The sequence below is a fragment of the Pristiophorus japonicus genome, chromosome 19 (genome assembly GCF_044704955.1).
Source record: "Pristiophorus japonicus isolate sPriJap1 chromosome 19, sPriJap1.hap1, whole genome shotgun sequence".
Lineage (NCBI taxonomy): Eukaryota > Metazoa > Chordata > Chondrichthyes > Pristiophoridae > Pristiophorus > Pristiophorus japonicus.
This window is the reverse complement of record NC_091995.1, coordinates 50157792-50174607: the sequence shown is the minus strand read 5'-3', so window position 1 is coordinate 50174607 and position 16816 is coordinate 50157792. Positions and strand designations below refer to the sequence as shown.

General features: G+C 42.2%; 13 non-coding genes across 13 annotated transcripts; all 13 read left to right on the top strand.

Annotated features, from left to right (window-relative positions):
• Positions 1–616: 616 nt before the first annotated feature.
• trnag-ucc (transfer RNA glycine (anticodon UCC)) lies at positions 617–688 on the top strand. The gene has a single exon. It is a non-coding gene; the product is annotated as a tRNA-Gly (tRNA).
• Positions 689–2980: 2292 nt separating this feature from the next.
• Positions 2981–3052, top strand: trnag-ucc (transfer RNA glycine (anticodon UCC)). Its single transcript has one exon. It is a non-coding gene; the product is annotated as a tRNA-Gly (tRNA).
• Positions 3053–4296: 1244 nt separating this feature from the next.
• trnag-ucc (transfer RNA glycine (anticodon UCC)) lies at positions 4297–4368 on the top strand. Its single transcript has one exon. It is a non-coding gene; the product is annotated as a tRNA-Gly (tRNA).
• Positions 4369–4954: 586 nt separating this feature from the next.
• Positions 4955–5026, top strand: trnag-ucc (transfer RNA glycine (anticodon UCC)). The gene has a single exon. It is a non-coding gene; the product is annotated as a tRNA-Gly (tRNA).
• A 1266-nt stretch (positions 5027–6292) lies between these two features.
• Positions 6293–6364, top strand: trnag-ucc (transfer RNA glycine (anticodon UCC)). The gene has a single exon. It is a non-coding gene; the product is annotated as a tRNA-Gly (tRNA).
• A 1242-nt stretch (positions 6365–7606) lies between these two features.
• trnag-ucc (transfer RNA glycine (anticodon UCC)) lies at positions 7607–7678 on the top strand. Its single transcript has one exon. It is a non-coding gene; the product is annotated as a tRNA-Gly (tRNA).
• A 1252-nt stretch (positions 7679–8930) lies between these two features.
• On the top strand, positions 8931–9002 carry trnag-ucc (transfer RNA glycine (anticodon UCC)). Its single transcript has one exon. It is a non-coding gene; the product is annotated as a tRNA-Gly (tRNA).
• Positions 9003–11294: 2292 nt separating this feature from the next.
• trnag-ucc (transfer RNA glycine (anticodon UCC)) lies at positions 11295–11366 on the top strand. Its single transcript has one exon. It is a non-coding gene; the product is annotated as a tRNA-Gly (tRNA).
• A 1241-nt stretch (positions 11367–12607) lies between these two features.
• Positions 12608–12679, top strand: trnag-ucc (transfer RNA glycine (anticodon UCC)). The gene has a single exon. It is a non-coding gene; the product is annotated as a tRNA-Gly (tRNA).
• Positions 12680–13265: 586 nt separating this feature from the next.
• trnag-ucc (transfer RNA glycine (anticodon UCC)) lies at positions 13266–13337 on the top strand. The gene has a single exon. It is a non-coding gene; the product is annotated as a tRNA-Gly (tRNA).
• Positions 13338–14578: 1241 nt separating this feature from the next.
• On the top strand, positions 14579–14650 carry trnag-ucc (transfer RNA glycine (anticodon UCC)). The gene has a single exon. It is a non-coding gene; the product is annotated as a tRNA-Gly (tRNA).
• A 583-nt stretch (positions 14651–15233) lies between these two features.
• trnag-ucc (transfer RNA glycine (anticodon UCC)) lies at positions 15234–15305 on the top strand. The gene has a single exon. It is a non-coding gene; the product is annotated as a tRNA-Gly (tRNA).
• Positions 15306–15891: 586 nt separating this feature from the next.
• Positions 15892–15963, top strand: trnag-ucc (transfer RNA glycine (anticodon UCC)). Its single transcript has one exon. It is a non-coding gene; the product is annotated as a tRNA-Gly (tRNA).
• Positions 15964–16816: the final 853 nt, after the last annotated feature.

Genomic DNA, 16816 nt, shown 5'->3' with positions numbered 1-16816 from the left:
CAGTTGACGTGGGTTTGATTCCCAGCCATCACATTTGTCAATTTCTACTTGCGGATGAAATGGACTTCTGATGACTCTGGTTGCAAGCAGTTCTTCCAGCAGCAGCTCATGGATTTTGTTGAGCAACCTGTTTTCAAAGGGTCCTGTTTGAATGCTTGCAATGCAAAGTCAATGTGTCATAATGTACTGGCGACAGTGCGACCTGAATTCATAGTATGAGCTGTCAATCACCATAGACGTCAATGTTGCAGCTGGGCTCAGGCCCTGCAAGTCAAGCAGCAGTATTTCAAATTCCTCAACATCAGTGAGTCATTTCCAGTTAAATTCTGGGGATTTGCTCCCTGAGAGGGCAGAGGCAGACAAAATGGAAAGAATGTTGAAGAATACCCAGTTGACACTTGACATACATTGTGTGAATCTGGAATTCATTTAATTGTGAGCAAAATATTGCAATTTTTAGCTGGTTCCTTCGATGCTTTCTTTTATCTGTCTATCTTGCATTACATGTGATGTTACCTTTCATCAAATCTGTCGAGTTGCATCAGAAGGAACAAAAACGTTTTCAGAAAAAGCTGCAGGATTACTGTGCGGTTTATCAAAGTTAGTTTTCAGCAGTGTGATGGTGGTGCAGTGGTAAGCATGGTTGCCTTCCAAGCAGTTGACCTGGGTTCGATTCCCACCCATCACATTTGTCAATTTCTACTTGAGAATGAAATGAACCTCTGATGACTCTGGTTGCAAGCAGTTCTTCCAGCCGCAGCTCATGGATTTTGTTGAGCAACCTGTTTTCAAAGGGTCATGTTTGAATGCTTGCAATGCAAAGTCAATGTGTCATAATGTACTGGCGACAGTGCTACCTGAATTCATAGTATGAGCTGTCAATCACCATAGACGTCAATGTTGCAGCTGGGCTCAGGCCCTGCAAGTCAAGCAGCAGTATTTCAAATTCCTCAACAACATCAGTGAGTCATTTCCAGTTAAATTCTGGGGATTTGCTCCCTGAGAGGGCAGAGGCAGACAAAATGGGAAGAATGTTGAAGAATACCCAGTTGACACTTGACATACATTGTGTGAATCTGGAATTCATTTAATTGTGAGCAAAATATTGCAATTTTTAGCTGGTTCCTTCGATGCCTTCTTTTATCTGTTTATCTTGCATTACATGTGATGTTACCTTTCATCAAATCTGTCGAGTTGCATCAGAAGGAACAAAAACAGCTTCAGAAAAAGCTGCAGGATTACTCTGCGGTTTATCAAATCTTGCTTTCAGTTGTTTGATGGTGGTGCAGTGGTAAGCATGGTTGCCTTCCAAGCAGTTGACCTGGGTTTGATTCCCAGCCATCACATTTGTCAATTTCCACTTGTGGATGAAATGGACTTCTGATGACTCTGGTTGCAAGCAGTTCTTCCAGCAGCAGCTCATGGATTTTGTTGAGCAACCTGTTTTCCAAGGGTCCTGTTTGAATGCTTGCAATGCAAAGTCGACGTGTCATCAATGTGTCATAATGTACTGGCGCCAGTGCTACCTGAATTCATAGTATGAACTGTCAATCACCATAGACGTCAATGTTGCAGCTGGGCTCAGGCTCTGCAAGTCAAGCAGCAGTGTTTCAAATTCTTTAACAACATCAGTGAGTCATTTCCAGTTAAATTCTGGGGAATTGCTCCCTGAGAGGGCAGAGGCAGACAAAATGGGAAGAATGTTGAAGAATACCCAGTTGACACTTGACATACATTGTGTGAATCTGGAATTCATTTAATTGTGAGCAAAATATTGCAATTTTTAGCTGGTTCCTTCGATGCTTTCTTTTATCTGTCTATCTTGCATTACATGTGATGTTACATAGAAACATAGAAACATAGAAAATAGGTGCAGGAGTAGGCCATTCAGCCCTTCTAGCCTGCACCGCCATTCAATGAGTTCATGGCTGAACATGAAACTTCAGTACCCCCTTCCTGCTTTCTCGCCATAACCCTTGATCCCCCGAGTAGTAAGGACTTCATCTAACTCCCTTTTGAATATATTTAGTGAATTGGCCTCAACTACTTTCTGTGGTAGAGAATTCCACAGGTTCACCACTCTCTGGGTGAAGAAGTTTCTCCTCATCTCGGTCCTAAATGGCTTACCCCTTATCCTCAGACTGTGACCCCTGGTTCTGGACTTCCCCAACATTGGGAACATTCTTTCTGCATCTAACCTGTCTAAACCCGTCAGAATTTTAAACCTTTCATCAAATCTGGCGAGTTGCATCAGAAGGAACAAAAACAGCTTCAGGAAAAGCTGCAGGATTACTCTGCGGTTTATCAAATCTTGCTTTCAGTTGTTTGATGGTGGTGCAGTGGTAAGCATGGTTGCCTTCCAAGCAGTTGACGTGGGTTTGATTCCCAGCCATCACATTTGTCAATTTCTACTTGCGGATGAAATGGACTTCTGATGACTCTGGTTGCAAGCAGTTCTTCCAGCAGCAGCTCATGGATTTTGTTGAGCAACCTGTTTTCAAAGGGTCCTGTTTGAATGCTTGCAATGCAAAGTCAATGTGTCATAATGTACTGGCGACAGTGCTACCTGAATTCATAGTATGAGCTGTCAATCACCATCGACGTAAATGTTGCAGCTGGGCTCAGGCCCTGCAAGTCAAGCAGCAGTATTTCAAATTCCTCAACATCAGTAAGTCATTTCCAGTTAAATTCTGGGGATTTGCTCCCTGAGAGGGCAGAGGCAGACAAAATGGAAAGAATGTTGAAGAATACCCAGTTGACACTTGACATACATTGTGTGAATCTGGAATTCATTTAATTGTGAGCAAAATATTGCAATTTTTAGCTGGTTCCTTCGATGCCTTCTTTTATCTGTCTATCTTGCATTACATGTGATGTTACCTTTCATCAAATCTGTCGAGTTGCATCAGAAGGAACAAAAACGGCTTCAGAAAAAGCTGCAGGATTACTCTGCGGCTTATCAAATCTTGCTTTCAGCTGTGTGATGGTGGTGCAGTGGTAAGCATGGTTGTCTTCCAAGCATTTGGCCTGGGTTCGATTCCCAGCCATCACATTTGTCAATTTCTCCTTGAGAATGAAATGAACCTCTGATGACTCTGGTTGCAAGGAGTTCTTCCAGCTGCAGCTCATGGATTTTGTTGAGCAACCTGTTTTCAAAGGGTCATGTTTGAATGTTTGCAATGCAAAGTCGATGTGTCATAATGTACTGGCGCCAGTGCTACCTGAATTCATAGTATGAACTGTCAATCACCATAGACGAAAATGTTGCAGCTGGGCTCAGGCTCTGCAAGTCAAGCAGCAGTGTTTCAAATTCTTTAACAACATCAGTGAGTCATTTCCAGTTAAATTCTGGGGAATTGCTCCCTGAGAGGGCAGAGGCAGACAAAATGGGAAGAATGTTGAAGAATACCCAGTTGACACTTGACATACATTGTGTGAATCTGGAATTCATTTAATTGTGAGCAAAATATTGCAATTTTTAGCTGGTTCCTTCGATGCTTTCTTTTATCTGTCTTTCTTGCATTACATGTGATGTTACCTTTCATCAAATCTGGCGAGTTGCATCAGAAGGAACAAAAACAGCTTCAGGAAAAGCTGCAGGATTACTCTGCGGTTTATCAAATCTTGCTTTCAGTTGTTTGATGGTGGTGCAGTGGTAAGCATGGTTGCCTTCCAAGCAGTTGAAGTGGGTTTGATTCCCAGCCATCACATTTGTCAATTTCTACTTGCGGATGAAATGGACTTCTGATGACTCTGGTTGCAAGCAGTTCTTCCAGCAGCAGCTCATGGATTTTGTTGAGCAACCTGTTTTCAAAGGGTCCTGTTTGAATGCTTGCAATGCAAAGTCAATGTGTCATAATGTACTGGCGACAGTGCGACCTGAATTCATAGTATGAGCTGTCAATCACCATAGACGTCAATGTTGCAGCTGGGCTCAGGCCCTGCAAGTCAAGCAGCAGTATTTCAAATTCCTCAACAACATCAGTGAGTCATTTCCAGTTAAATTCTGGGGATTTGCTCCCTGAGAGGGCAGAGGCAGACAAAATGGGAAGAATGTTGAAGAATACCCAGTTGACACTTGACATACATTGTGTGAATCTGGAATTCATTTAATTGTGAGAAAAATATTGCAATTTTTAGCTGGTTCCTTCGATACCTTCTTTTATCTGTCTATCTTGCATTACATGTGATGTTACCTTTCATCAAATCTGTCGAGTTGCATCAGAAGGAACAAAAACGGCTTCAGAAAAAGCTGCAGGATTACTGTGCGGTTTATCAAAGTTAGTTTGCAGCTGTGTGATGGTGGTGCAGTGGTAAGCATGGTTGCCTTCCAAGCAGTTGACCTGGGTTCGATTCCCAGCCATCACATTTATCAATTTGTACTTGAGAATGAAATGAACCTCTGATGACTCTGGTTGCAAGCAGTTCTTCCAGCCGCAGCTCATGGATTTTGTTGAGCAACCTGTTTTCAAAGGGTCATGTTTGAATGTTTGCAATGCAAAGTCAATGTATCATAATGTGCTGGCGACAGTGCTACCTGAATTCATAGTATGAACTGTCAATCACCATAGACGTCAATGTTGCAGCTGGGCTCAGGCCCTGCAAGTCAAGCAGCAGTATTTCAAATTCCTCAACAACATCAGTGAGTCATTTCCAGTTAAATTCTGGGGATTTGCTCCCTGAGAGGGCAGAGGCAGACAAAATGGGAAGAATGTTGAAGAATACCCAGTTGACACTTGACATACATTGTGTGAATCTGGAATTCATTTAATTGTGAGAAAAATATTGCAATTTTTAGCTGGTTCCTTCGATACCTTCTTTTATCTGTCTATCTTGCATTACATGTGATGTTACCTTTCATCAAATCTGTCGAGTTGCATCAGAAGGAACAAAAACAGCTTCAGGAAAAGCTGCAGCATTACTCTGCGGTTTATCAAATCTTGCTTTCAGTTGTTTGATGGTGGTGCAGTGGTAAGCATGGTTGCCTTCCAAGCAGTTGACCTGGGTTCGATTCCCAGCCATCACATTTGTCAATTTCTATTTGAGAATGAAATGAACCTCTGATGACTTTGGTTGCAAGCAGTTCTTCCAGCTGCAGCTCATGGATTTTGTTGAGCAACCTGTTTTCAAAGGGTCATGTTTGAATGCTTGCAATGCAAAGTCAATGTGTCATAATGTACTGGCGACAGTGCTACCTGAATTCATAGTATGAACTGTCAATCACCATAGACGTCAATGTTGCAGCTGGGCTCAGGCCCTGCAAGTCAAGCAGCAGTATTTCAAATTCCTCAACAACATCAGTGAGTCATTTCCAGTTAAATTCTGGGGATTTGCTCCCTGAGAGGGCAGAGGCAGACAAAATGGGAAGAATGTTGAAGAATACCCAGTTGACACTTGACATACATTGTGTGAATCTGGAATTCATTTAATTGTGAGAAAAATATTGCAATTTTTAGCTGGTTCCTTCGAGACCTTCTTTTATCTGTCTATCTTGCATTACATGTGATGTTACCTTTCATCAAATCTGTCGAGTTGCATCAGAAGGAACAAAAACAGCTTCAGGAAAAGCTGCAGCATTACTCTGCGGTTTATCAAATCTTGCTTTCAGTTGTTTGATGGTGGTGCAGTGGTAAGCATGGTTGCCTTCCAAGCAGTTGACCTGGGTTTGATTCCCAGCCATCACATTTGTCAATTTCTACTTGAGAATGAAATGAACCTCTGATGACTCTGGTTGCAAGTTGTTCTTCCAGCCGCAGCTCATGGATTTTGTTGAGCAACCTGTTTTCAAAGGGTCATGTTTGAATGTTTGCAATGCAAAGTCGACGTGTCGTCGACGTGTCATCAATGTGTCATAATGTACTGGCGCCAGTGCTACCTGAATTCATAGTATGAACTGTCAATCACCATAGACGTCACTGTTGCAGCTGGGCTCAGGCCCTGCAAGTCAAGCAGCAGTGTTTCAAATTCTTTAACAACATCAGTGAGTCATTTCCAGTTAAATTCTGGGGAATTGCTCCCTGAGAGGGCAGAGGCAGACAAAATGGGAAGAATGTTGAAGAATACCCAGTTGACACTTGACATACATTGTGTGAATCTGGAATTCATTTAATTGTGAGCAAAATATTGCAATTTTTAGCTGGTTCCTTCGATGCCTTCTTTTATCTGTCTATCTTGCATTACATGTGATGTTACCTTTCATCAAATCTGTCGAGTTGCATCAGAAGGAACAAAAACGGCTTCAGAAAAAGCTGCAGGATTACTGTGCGGTTTATCAAAGTTAGTTTGCAGCTGTGTGATGGTGGTGCAGTGGTAAGCATGGTTGCCTTCCAAGCAGTTGACCTGGGTTCGATTCCCAGCCATCACATTTATCAATTTGTACTTGAGAATGAAATGAACCTCTGATGACTCTGGTTGCAAGCAGTTCTTCCAGCCGCAGCTCATGGATTTTGTTGAGCAACCTGTTTTCAAAGGGTCATGTTTGAATGTTTGCAATGCAAAGTCAATGTATCATAATGTACTGGCGACAGTGCTACCTGAATTCATAGTATGAACTGTCAATCACCATAGACGTCAATGTTGCAGCTGGGCTCAGGCCCTGCAAGTCAAGCAGCAGTATTTCAAATTCCTCAACAACATCAGTGAGTCATTTCCAGTTAAATTCTGGGGATTTGCTCCCTGAGAGGGCAGAGGCAGACAAAATGGGAAGAATGTTGAAGAATACCCAGTTGACACTTGACATACATTGTGTGAATCTGGAATTCATTTAATTGTGAGCAAAATATTGCAATTTTTAGCTGGTTCCTTCGATGCCTTCTTTTATCTGTTTATCTTGCATTACATGTGATGTTACCTTTCATCAAATCTGTCGAGTTGCATCAGAAGGAACAAAAACAGCTTCAGAAAAAGCTGCAGGATTACTCTGCGGTTTATCAAATCTTGCTTTCAGTTGTTTGATGGTGGTGCAGTGGTAAGCATGGTTGCCTTCCAAGCAGTTGACCTGGGTTTGATTCCCAGCCATCACATTTGTCAATTTCTACTTGTGGATGAAATGGACTTCTGATGACTCTGGTTGCAAGCAGTTCTTCCAGCAGCAGCTCATGGATTTTGTTGAGCAACCTGTTTTCAAAGGGTCCTGTTTGAATGCTTGCAATGCAAAGTCAATGTGTCATAATGTACTGGCGACAGTGCTACCTGAATTCATAGTATGAGCTGTCAATCACCATAGACGTCAATGTTGCAGCTGGGCTCAGGCCCTGCAAGTCAAGCAGCAGTATTTCAAATTCCTCAACATCAGTGAGTCAAATTCCAGTTAAATTCTGGGGATTTGCTCCCTGAGAGTGCAGAGGCAGACAAAATGGAAAGAATGTTGAAGAATACCCAGTTGACACTTGACATACATTGTGTGAATCTGGAATTCATTTCATTGTGAGCAAAATATTGCAATTTTTAGCTGGTTCCTTCGATGCCTTCTTTTATCTGTCTATCTTGCATTACATGTGATGTAACCTTTCATCAAATCTGTCGAGTTGCATCAGAAGGAACAAAAACGGCTTCAGAAAAAGCTGCAGGATTACTGTGCGGTTTATCAAAGTTAATTTTCAGCTGTGTGATGGTGGTGCAGTGGTAAGCATGGTTGTCTTCCAAGCATTTGGCCTGGGTTCGATTCCCAGCCATCACATTTGTCAATTTCTCCTTGAGAATGAAATGAACCTCTGATGACTCTGGTTGCAAGGAGTTCTTCCAGCCGCAGCTCATGGATTTTGTTGAGCAACCTGTTTTCAAAGGGTCATGTTTGAATGTTTGCAATGCAAAGTCGACGTGTCATCAATGTGTCATAATGTACTGGCGCCAGTGCTACCTGAATTCATAGTATGAACTGTCAATCACCATAGACGTCAATGTTGCAGCTGGGCTCAGGCTCTGCAAGTCAAGCAGCAGTGTTTCAAATTCTTTAACAACATCAGTGAGTCATTTCCAGTTAAATTCTGGGGAATTGCTCCCTGAGAGGGCAGAGGCAGACAAAATGGGAAGAATGTTGAAGAATACCCAGTTGACACTTGACATACATTGTGTGAATCTGGAATTCATTTAATTGTGAGCAAAATATTGCAATTTTTAGCTGGTTCCTTCGATGCTTTCTTTTATCTGTCTATCTTGCATTACATGTGATGTTACCTTTCATCAAATCTGGCGAGTTGCATCAGAAGGAACAAAAACAGCTTCAGGAAAAGCTGCAGGATTACTCTGCGGTTTATCAAATCTTGCTTTCAGTTGTTTGATGGTGGTGCAGTGGTAAGCATGGTTGCCTTCGAAGCAGTTGACGTGGGTTTGATTCCCAGCCATCACATTTGTCAATTTCTACTTGCGGATGAAATGGACTTCTGATGACTCTGGTTGCAAGCAGTTCTTCCAGCAGCAGCTCATGGATTTTGTTGAGCAACCTGTTTTCAAAGGGTCCTGTTTGAATGCTTGCAATGCAAAGTCAATGTGTCATAATGTACTGGCGACAGTGCGACCTGAATTCATAGTATGAGCTGTCAATCACCATAGACGTCAATGTTGCAGCTGGGCTCAGGCCCTGCAAGTCAAGCAGCAGTATTTCAAATTCCTCAACATCAGTGAGTCATTTCCAGTTAAATTCTGGGGATTTGCTCCCTGAGAGGGCAGAGGCAGACAAAATGGAAAGAATGTTGAAGAATACCCAGTTGACACTTGACATACATTGTGTGAATCTGGAATTCATTTAATTGTGAGCAAAATATTGCAATTTTTAGCTGGTTCCTTCGATGCTTTCTTTTATCTGTCTATCTTGCATTACATGTGATGTTACCTTTCATCAAATCTGTCGAGTTGCATCAGAAGGAACAAAAACGTTTTCAGAAAAAGCTGCAGGATTACTGTGCGGTTTATCAAAGTTAGTTTTCAGCAGTGTGATGGTGGTGCAGTGGTAAGCATGGTTGCCTTCCAAGCAGTTGACCTGGGTTCGATTCCCACCCATCACATTTGTCAATTTCTACTTGAGAATGAAATGAACCTCTGATGACTCTGGTTGCAAGCAGTTCTTCCAGCCGCAGCTCATGGATTTTGTTGAGCAACCTGTTTTCAAAGGGTCATGTTTGAATGCTTGCAATGCAAAGTCAATGTGTCATAATGTACTGGCGACAGTGCTACCTGAATTCATAGTATGAGCTGTCAATCACCATAGACGTCAATGTTGCAGCTGGGCTCAGGCCCTGCAAGTCAAGCAGCAGTATTTCAAATTCCTCAACAACATCAGTGAGTCATTTCCAGTTAAATTCTGGGGATTTGCTCCCTGAGAGGGCAGAGGCAGACAAAATGGGAAGAATGTTGAAGAATACCCAGTTGACACTTGACATACATTGTGTGAATCTGGAATTCATTTAATTGTGAGCAAAATATTGCAATTTTTAGCTGGTTCCTTCGATGCCTTCTTTTATCTGTTTATCTTGCATTACATGTGATGTTACCTTTCATCAAATCTGTCGAGTTGCATCAGAAGGAACAAAAACAGCTTCAGAAAAAGCTGCAGGATTACTCTGCGGTTTATCAAATCTTGCTTTCAGTTGTTTGATGGTGGTGCAGTGGTAAGCATGGTTGCCTTCCAAGCAGTTGACCTGGGTTTGATTCCCAGCCATCACATTTGTCAATTTCCACTTGTGGATGAAATGGACTTCTGATGACTCTGGTTGCAAGCAGTTCTTCCAGCAGCAGCTCATGGATTTTGTTGAGCAACCTGTTTTCCAAGGGTCCTGTTTGAATGCTTGCAATGCAAAGTCGACGTGTCATCAATGTGTCATAATGTACTGGCGCCAGTGCTACCTGAATTCATAGTATGAACTGTCAATCACCATAGACGTCAATGTTGCAGCTGGGCTCAGGCTCTGCAAGTCAAGCAGCAGTGTTTCAAATTCTTTAACAACATCAGTGAGTCATTTCCAGTTAAATTCTGGGGAATTGCTCCCTGAGAGGGCAGAGGCAGACAAAATGGGAAGAATGTTGAAGAATACCCAGTTGACACTTGACATACATTGTGTGAATCTGGAATTCATTTAATTGTGAGCAAAATATTGCAATTTTTAGCTGGTTCCTTCGATGCTTTCTTTTATCTGTCTATCTTGCATTACATGTGATGTTACATAGAAACATAGAAACATAGAAAATAGGTGCAGGAGTAGGCCATTCAGCCCTTCTAGCCTGCACCGCCATTCAATGAGTTCATGGCTGAACATGAAACTTCAGTACCCCCTTCCTGCTTTCTCGCCATAACCCTTGATCCCCCGAGTAGTAAGGACTTCATCTAACTCCCTTTTGAATATATTTAGTGAATTGGCCTCAACTACTTTCTGTGGTAGAGAATTCCACAGGTTCACCACTCTCTGGGTGAAGAAGTTTCTCCTCATCTCGGTCCTAAATGGCTTACCCCTTATCCTCAGACTGTGACCCCTGGTTCTGGACTTCCCCAACATTGGGAACATTCTTTCTGCATCTAACCTGTCTAAACCCGTCAGAATTTTAAACCTTTCATCAAATCTGGCGAGTTGCATCAGAAGGAACAAAAACAGCTTCAGGAAAAGCTGCAGGATTACTCTGCGGTTTATCAAATCTTGCTTTCAGTTGTTTGATGGTGGTGCAGTGGTAAGCATGGTTGCCTTCCAAGCAGTTGACGTGGGTTTGATTCCCAGCCATCACATTTGTCAATTTCTACTTGCGGATGAAATGGACTTCTGATGACTCTGGTTGCAAGCAGTTCTTCCAGCAGCAGCTCATGGATTTTGTTGAGCAACCTGTTTTCAAAGGGTCCTGTTTGAATGCTTGCAATGCAAAGTCAATGTGTCATAATGTACTGGCGACAGTGCTACCTGAATTCATAGTATGAGCTGTCAATCACCATCGACGTAAATGTTGCAGCTGGGCTCAGGCCCTGCAAGTCAAGCAGCAGTATTTCAAATTCCTCAACATCAGTAAGTCATTTCCAGTTAAATTCTGGGGATTTGCTCCCTGAGAGGGCAGAGGCAGACAAAATGGAAAGAATGTTGAAGAATACCCAGTTGACACTTGACATACATTGTGTGAATCTGGAATTCATTTAATTGTGAGCAAAATATTGCAATTTTTAGCTGGTTCCTTCGATGCCTTCTTTTATCTGTCTATCTTGCATTACATGTGATGTTACCTTTCATCAAATCTGTCGAGTTGCATCAGAAGGAACAAAAACGGCTTCAGAAAAAGCTGCAGGATTACTCTGCGGCTTATCAAATCTTGCTTTCAGCTGTGTGATGGTGGTGCAGTGGTAAGCATGGTTGTCTTCCAAGCATTTGGCCTGGGTTCGATTCCCAGCCATCACATTTGTCAATTTCTCCTTGAGAATGAAATGAACCTCTGATGACTCTGGTTGCAAGGAGTTCTTCCAGCTGCAGCTCATGGATTTTGTTGAGCAACCTGTTTTCAAAGGGTCATGTTTGAATGTTTGCAATGCAAAGTCGATGTGTCATAATGTACTGGCGCCAGTGCTACCTGAATTCATAGTATGAACTGTCAATCACCATAGACGAAAATGTTGCAGCTGGGCTCAGGCTCTGCAAGTCAAGCAGCAGTGTTTCAAATTCTTTAACAACATCAGTGAGTCATTTCCAGTTAAATTCTGGGGAATTGCTCCCTGAGAGGGCAGAGGCAGACAAAATGGGAAGAATGTTGAAGAATACCCAGTTGACACTTGACATACATTGTGTGAATCTGGAATTCATTTAATTGTGAGCAAAATATTGCAATTTTTAGCTGGTTCCTTCGATGCTTTCTTTTATCTGTCTATCTTGCATTACATGTGATGTTACCTTTCATCAAATCTGGCGAGTTGCATCAGAAGGAACAAAAACAGCTTCAGGAAAAGCTGCAGGATTACTCTGCGGTTTATCAAATCTTGCTTTCAGTTGTTTGATGGTGGTGCAGTGGTAAGCATGGTTGCCTTCCAAGCAGTTGAAGTGGGTTTGATTCCCAGCCATCACATTTGTCAATTTCTACTTGCGGATGAAATGGACTTCTGATGACTCTGGTTGCAAGCAGTTCTTCCAGCAGCAGCTCATGGATTTTGTTGAGCAACCTGTTTTCAAAGGGTCCTGTTTGAATGCTTGCAATGCAAAGTCAATGTGTCATAATGTACTGGCGACAGTGCGACCTGAATTCATAGTATGAGCTGTCAATCACCATAGACGTCAATGTTGCAGCTGGGCTCAGGCCCTGCAAGTCAAGCAGCAGTATTTCAAATTCCTCAACATCAGTGAGTCATTTCCAGTTAAATTCTGGGGATTTGCTCCCTGAGAGGGCAGAGGCAGACAAAATGGAAAGAATGTTGAAGAATACCCAGTTGACACTTGACATACATTGTGTGAATCTGGAATTCATTTAATTGTGAGCAAAATATTGCAATTTTTAGCTGGTTCCTTCGATGCTTTCTTTTATCTGTCTATCTTGCATTACATGTGATGTTACCTTTCATCAAATCTGTCGAGTTGCATCAGAAGGAACAAAAACGTTTTCAGAAAAAGCTGCAGGATTACTGTGCGGTTTATCAAAGTTAGTTTTCAGCAGTGTGATGGTGGTGCAGTGGTAAGCATGGTTGCCTTCCAAGCAGTTGACCTGGGTTCGATTCCCAGCCATCACATTTGTCAATTTCTACTTGAGAATGAAATGAACCTCTGATGACTCTGGTTGCAAGCAGTTCTTCCAGCCGCAGCTCATGGATTTTGTTGAGCAACCTGTTTTCAAAGGGTCATGTTTGAATGCTTGCAATGCAAAGTCAATGTGTCATAATGTACTGGCGACAGTGCTACCTGAATTCATAGTATGAGCTGTCAATCACCATAGACGTCAATGTTGCAGCTGGGCTCAGGCCCTGCAAGTCAAGCAGCAGTATTTCAAATTCCTCAACAACATCAGTGAGTCATTTCCAGTTAAATTCTGGGGATTTGCTCCCTGAGAGGGCAGAGGAAGACAAAATGGGAAGAATGTTGAAGAATACCCAGTTGACACTTGACATACATTGTGTGAATCTGGAATTCATTTCATTGTGAGCAAAATATTGCAATTTTTAGCTGGTTCCTTCGATACCTTCTTTTATCTGTCTATCTTGCATTACATGTGATGTTACCTTTCATCAAATCTGTCGAGTTGCATCAGAAGGAACAAAAACGGCTTCAGAAAAAGCTGCAGGATTACTGTGCGGTTTATCAAAGTTAGTTTTCAGTTGCGTGATGGTGGTGCAGTGGTAAGCATGGTTGCCTTCCAAGCAGTTGACCTGGGTTTGATTCCCAGCCATCACATTTGTCAATTTCTACTTGAGAATGAAATGAACCTCTGATGACTCTGGTTGCAAGCAGTTCTTCCAGCCGCAGCTCATGGATTTTGTTGAGCAACCTGTTTTCAAAGGGTCATGTTTGAATGTTTGCAATGCAAAGTCGACGTGTCATAATGTACTGGCGACAGTGCTACCTGAATTCATAGTATGAACTGTCAATCACCATAGACGTCAATGTTGCAGCTGGGCTCAGGCTCTGCAAGTCAAGCAGCAGTGTTTCAAATTCTTTAACAACATCAGTGAGTCATTTCCAGTTAAATTCTGGGGATTTGCTCACTGAGAGGGCAGAGGCAGACAAAATGGAAAGAATGTTGAAGAATACCCAGTTGACACTTGACATACATTGTGTGAATCTGGAATTCATTTAATTGTGAGCAAAATATTGCAATTTTTAGCTGGTTCCTTCGATGCTTTCTTTTATCTGTCTATCTTGCATTACATGTGATGTTACCTTTCATCAAATCTGGCGAGTTGCATCAGAAGGAACAAAAACAGCTTCAGGAAAAGCTGCAGGATTACTCTGCGGTTTATCAAATCTTGCTTTCAGTTGTTTGATGGTGGTGCAGTGGTAAGCATGGTTGCCTTCCAAGCAGTTGACCTGGGTTTGATTCCCAGCCATCACATTTGTCAATTTCTACTTGTGGATGAAATGGACTTCTGATGACTCTGGTTGCAAGCAGTTCTTCCAGCAGCAGCTCATGGATTTTGTTGAGCAACCTGTTTTCAAAGGGTCCTGTTTGAATGCTTGCAATGCAAAGTCAATGTGTCATAATGTACTGGCAACAGTGCTACCTGAATTCATAGTATGAGCTGTCAATCACCATAGACGTAAATGTTGCAGCTGGGCTAAGGCCCTGCAAGTCAAGCAGCAGTATTTCAAATTCCTCAAAATCAGTGAGTCATTTCCAGTAAAATTCTGGGGATTTGCTCTATGAGAGGGCAGAGGCAGACAAAATGGAAAGAATGTTGAAGAATACCCAGTTGACACTTGACATACATTGTGTGAATCTGGAATTCATTTAATTGTGAGCAAAATATTGCAATTTTTAGCTGGTTCCTTCGATGCCTTCTTTTATCTGTCTATCTTGCATTACATGTGATGTTACCTTTCATCAAATCTGTCGAGTTGCATCAGAAGGAACAAAAACGGCTTCAGAAAAAGCTGCAGGATTACTGTGCGGTTTATCAAAGGTTGTTTTCAGCTGTGTGATGGTGGTGCAGTGGTAAGCATGGTTGCCTTCCAAACAATTGACCTGGGTTTGATTCCCAGCCATCACATTTGTCAATTTCTACTTGAGAATGAAATGAACCTCTGATGACTCTGGTTGCAAGCAGTTCTTCCAGCTGCAGCTCATGGATTTTGTTGAGCAACCTGTTTTCAAAGGGTCATGTTTGAATGCTTGCAATGCAAAGTCAATGTGTCATAATGTACTGGCAACAGTGCCACCTGAATTCATAGTATGAGCTGTCAATCACCATAGACGTAAATGTTGCAGCTGGGCTCAGGCCCTGCAAGTCAAGCAGCAGTATTTCAAATTACTCAAAATCAGTGAGTCATTTCCAGTAAAATTCTGGGGATTTGCTCCCTGAGAGGGCAGAGGCAGACAAAATGGGAAGAATGTTGAAGAATACCCAGTTGACACTTGACATACATTGTGTGAATCTGGAATTCATTTAATTGTGAGCAAAATATTGCAATTTTTAGCTGGTTCCTTCGATGCTTTCTTTTATCTGTCTATCTTGCATTACATGTGATGTTACCTTTCATCAAATCTGTCGAGTTGCATCAGAAGGAACAAAAACGTTTTCAGAAAAAGCTGCAGGATTACTGTGCGGTTTATCAAAGTTAGTTTTCAACAGTGTGATGGTGGTGCAGTGGTAAGCATGGTTGCCTTCCAAGCAGTTGACCTGGGTTCGCTTCCCAGCCATCACATTTGTCAATTTCTACTTGAGAATGAAATGAACCTCTGATGACTCTGGTTGCAAGCAGTTCTTCCAGCCGCAGCTCATGGCTTTTGTTGAGCAACCTGTTTTCAAAGGGTCATGTTTGAATGCTTGCAATGCAAAGTCAATGTGTCATAATGTACTGGCGACAGTGCTACCTGAATTCATAGTATGAGCTGTCAATCACCATAGACGTCAATGTTGCAGCTGGGCTCAGGCCCTGCAAGTCAAGCAGCAGTATTTCAAAATCCTCAACAACATCAGTGAGCAATTTCCAATTAAATTCTGGGGATTTGCTCCCTGAGAGGGCAGAGGCAGACAAAATGGGAAGAATGTTGAAGAATACCCAGTTGACACTTGACATACATTGTGTGAATCTGGAATTCATTTAATTGTGAGCAAAATATTGCAATTTTTAGCTGGTTCCTTCGATGCCTTCTTTTATCTGTCTATCTTGCATTACATGTGATGTTACCTTTCATCAAATCTGTCGAGTTGCATCAGAAGGAACAAAAACGGCTTCAGAAAAAGCTGCAGGATTACTGTGCGGTTTATCAAAGGTTGTTTTCAGCTGTGTGATGGTGATGCAGTGGTAAGCATGGTTGCCTTCCAAACAATTGACCTGGGTTCGATTCCCAGCCATCACATTTGTCAATTTCTACTTGAGAATGAAATGAACCTCTGATGACTCTGGTTGCAAGCAGTTCTTCCAGCTGCAGCTCATGGATTTTGTTGAGCAACCTGTTTTCAAAGGGTCATGTTTGAATGTTTGCAATGCAAAGTCGACGTGTCATAATGTACTGGCGACAGTGCTACCTGAATTCATAGTATGAACTGTCAATCACCACAGATGTCAATGTTGCAGCTGGGCTCAGGCTCTGCAAGTCAAGCAGCAGTGTTTCAAATTCTTTAACAACATCAGTGAGTCATTTCCAGTTAAATTCTGGGGAATTGCTCCCTGAGAGGGCAGAGGCAGACAAAATGGGAAGAATGTTGAAGAATACCCAGTTGACACTTGACATACATTGTGTGAATCTGGAATTCATTTAATTGTGAGCAAAATATTGCAATTTTTAGCTGGTTCCTTCGATGCTTTCTTTTATCTGTCTATCTTGCATTACATGTGATGTTACATAGAAACATAGAAACATAGAAAATAGGTGCAGGAGTAGGCCATTCAGCCCTTCTAGCCTGCACCGCCATTCAATGAGTTCATGGCTGAACATGAAACTTCAGTACCCCCTTCCTGCTTTCTCGCCATAACCCTTGATCCCCCGAGTAGTAAGGACTTCATCTAACTCCCTTTTGAATATATTTAGTGAATTGGCCTCAACTACTTTCTGTGGTAGAGAATTCCACAGGTTCACCACTCTCTGGGTGAAGAAGTTTCTCCTCATCTCGGTCCTAAATGGCTTACCCCTTATCCTCAGACTGTGACCCCTGGTTCTGGACTTCCCCAACATTGGGAACATTCTTTCTGCATCTAACCTGTCTAAACCC